Source organism: Pseudophryne corroboree, chromosome 6 (genome assembly GCF_028390025.1).
Source record: "Pseudophryne corroboree isolate aPseCor3 chromosome 6, aPseCor3.hap2, whole genome shotgun sequence".
Classification (NCBI taxonomy): domain Eukaryota; kingdom Metazoa; phylum Chordata; class Amphibia; order Anura; family Myobatrachidae; genus Pseudophryne; species Pseudophryne corroboree.
In genome coordinates, this window is record NC_086449.1 from 107622772 (window position 1) to 107625969 (window position 3198).

The window sequence follows — 3198 nt, forward strand, 5'->3', positions numbered from 1 at the left end:
AAAGGATTTACCTGGTAAGTACCAAAATCCTATTTTCTTTATCATCCACTAGGGGTCACTGGAGTACTCTTGGGACGTACCAAAGCTTCCCTCGTGGGCGGGAGAGCTGTTTGATACTTGTAACAGTAGGCAGCCCAAAGCTAAATGCTGATGGCGCCACCATTTATAACGTGTAAACGTGCACAAACATGGTGCACATGAAGGCTATATAGCCGCGTTTTAGACACTCCACGACCCACTGGGTCTGACATTCCCACAGAACCTGTGGCATGAGCTATTACTGACGTAGGCGATTGTAACTTAGCCTTAAAGTAAACCTGACTTGTAGTCATTATTATTACCCAACTGGATAATGTCTGCTAAGAAACTGGCTAACCCCAGTTGGCAGTATCATAGAGAACAAACAACGTATTTATATCACATACTGTTGACGTTCGGGACATATATAAACGCGTAATGCGTGTACCACATTCAGAATTCTAGAATGTGCTGTCCACACAGGAACCCCTATTGGTATATTGATGTGAAGAATACGAAAGCGTGATTCGTCCGAAGATCTGCTTTGTCATGAGAAAACTCAAATACGGTGGCTTGGAATACAAGGCACCCAAATATGAAAACAAAACCCTTGCCGAAGCCAAGGCTATAAGAAAATTGTTTTCCAAAGTGAGAAACTTAATTCCCATTTGTTGAAAGGGTTCAAAATATGAAAACTGTAAGAAATCTGAACCCCAACTTCAAGTCGCCTGGCGCTGTAGGTGGGATAAATAGAGTGTGAACTTTGATGACACCTTGTAGAAAGATGTGTACAGACGCCAATAGAGGCAAACGTCTTTGAAAATAAGTTTACCACACAGATACCTGCACTCTTCGTGCAGATCAACGCAGTTTTCCATCCCACCCCGTTTAACAGAATACGGATTACTTGAAGGATGATGTTGGAAACTTCTGAGGTTTACAACCTATGTAAGCACACGAAATTTTGTAAAAATGAGCTGCCTTAAACGGCTTACTATTTCGTAACATGGTTAGTATAACCGATACTGTAATGCTCAATTTCTTAAGAGGGCGGTCTGCACCCTCACCCCGTCAACCGCAGCTGCGGTACCTAGATAATAGGTACATAGGTAACTATGGGTAAACTAACGTTCCCTGATGTAACAGGTTGGACGTATTATGAGCGGGCCAAGATCGTGTGCAAGTATTCCTTGAAAATTCGAGAAGCAAACTTCTCCGAAACCCATGAGCTACCACCAGTATGACTGTGACAACTGTCTTATGAGCCGTTTTGACAACAGAGAGAGCAGCGGAAACTGGTGGAGCCAGATACACGATGATGAATGACCACATGAATGTGAGAGACTCCACCGCCACTGCCCTTGTGATCTGTTTTGTACACATACTGAGCTTTTGTAATTGTGGCGAGATGCCATCATGTATACTTGAGGGTAACCCCCTTCTGTGGACTCACCTATGAAACACCTCTGGATTTAATGTCCAGTTTTCAGGATCCAAATTCTGACGGGTGAGATCCTCTGTCTAACAGATGTCCACTCACGTAATGATCTCTTGACATTTTCACATAATGGTGTTCTGAGCCATTGAGGATTTGAGTCACATGCCGCATTGCCATGCGGCTTCTTGGTTCTCACTGGTTGTGTATGCAACTGCCGTTGCCTTGTTTGACTGCTTAAGGCCAGCGTGAGACAGGCATCAAACATTTACCTGAAACTCATGGTTGTTCCTCTCCACAGAAATCTTTAGTAAAAGGCGAAAGATTTATTCGTTCTGAAGAGAAAATAGAGTATATACCTGGTCAGACTGAAAGCGAATCATGTATTGCATTGTAAAATGCACAGAGTTCTAGGACCTTTATCGACAGCAATCTGTCGTGTTTTAGAACCTTTGTCGCTGATTTTAACTACAAATCCTGACCCTCTGCGACTGTCGTCCAGAGTATATGCACCCTTTTCCCTCTGTGGGAAACGCGAGTGAAGGGTGGTGAACTAAATTGAAAACACATCTTTATTCTTAATAGGTGAATACACCAATGTACCGCTAGTGTGCGTGTTTTGCACTAATTACTAGACGTACATTTGTTATTGCTGGTGTAGTAGGTAAAAGTCTTTGATTTACCGTATTTATCATCTTACCTAGGCATTGACATCGTTTAGACGGAACTAGATGCGATTGTTTTCGAACTTGATCTGCTACCGCAGTATACCTTAGTAGCGCAAGTTAGAGGAACTTTGTTGAGACAGAGTTCTTATGTGAGATGAGCTATCATCCCAACATCACTTTGGTAAATACCCAAAGCGATAAGCAACGGTAGATATGAAATGGTTAATGGTTGTGGCGATTTGCAAACGCTAGAACCTGTGATGAACATACCGGACTGGGTAAATACGCATTGTCAAGATCAAATGCAATTATGCAAATTTTGTGGCTCCAATAAGCAAATACTAACCGCAGAAAATCCATTTTCTACTGTAGTAAATGACTTTTGATATTGCGACAGAGCTGTTTGGTCTTGCTAAAACAGAGGTGAATAAATAACTCTGACTCTGTTGGCGTACTACTGCCTGGTTTATAAACCAGCAAAGACTAAATGACAACCTGCCAAACCGTTCGACAGAGGCAGTTTTGTACTTTAAGCTGTAAATAGCTGAGACATGTATGAGTTGAAGTCCTGAAACCTCGCAAATGTAACATGTAAAGACGCGCTTCCACAATTGTAAAAGAGGTCATTAAACCACTGGCTTGCTGACTGTAACGTCCTGTCGTTACAAGGCGTGACTGTTTCTTATAAAGGAATAAAACGCCGTTACAAGTATTGTATGCGCTAATGGCAGAATATCCTAAAGGGATAAAATGGCGTTACACATATATCAAATTTAGGAGCAAACAAGCTCTGGTCTTGTCGCACTTAACTAGCGACAATGAAAATAACCGGCGTTAGCAGAAGCTTTACAGATATACTTTGCAGCTTCTTTTAACAGTGATCGGCATGGTTCCATACATAGATTCTAGTGACCCAAATGTATCTGTGGTTTTTATAATGTTTTCCAAAACCCCGCACTATCTGAATGCTGGACTAATGTACACTTCTCACTTGTAGTTATCGGTGTGAGATTTGACATAGAATCGTGCATTAAATTATAAGACTAGTGAAATAAACACTCTGGTACCCAAAGGAAA

At 41.7% G+C, this 3198-nt stretch overlaps 1 non-coding gene across 1 annotated transcript; it reads right to left on the minus strand.

The window, feature by feature from the left end:
• Positions 1–1693: 1693 nt before the first annotated feature.
• Positions 1694–1808, minus strand: LOC134938695 (U5 spliceosomal RNA). Its single transcript, XR_010181202.1, has one exon. It is a non-coding gene; the product is annotated as a U5 spliceosomal RNA (small nuclear RNA).
• Between the last annotated feature and the right edge of the window lie 1390 nt (positions 1809–3198).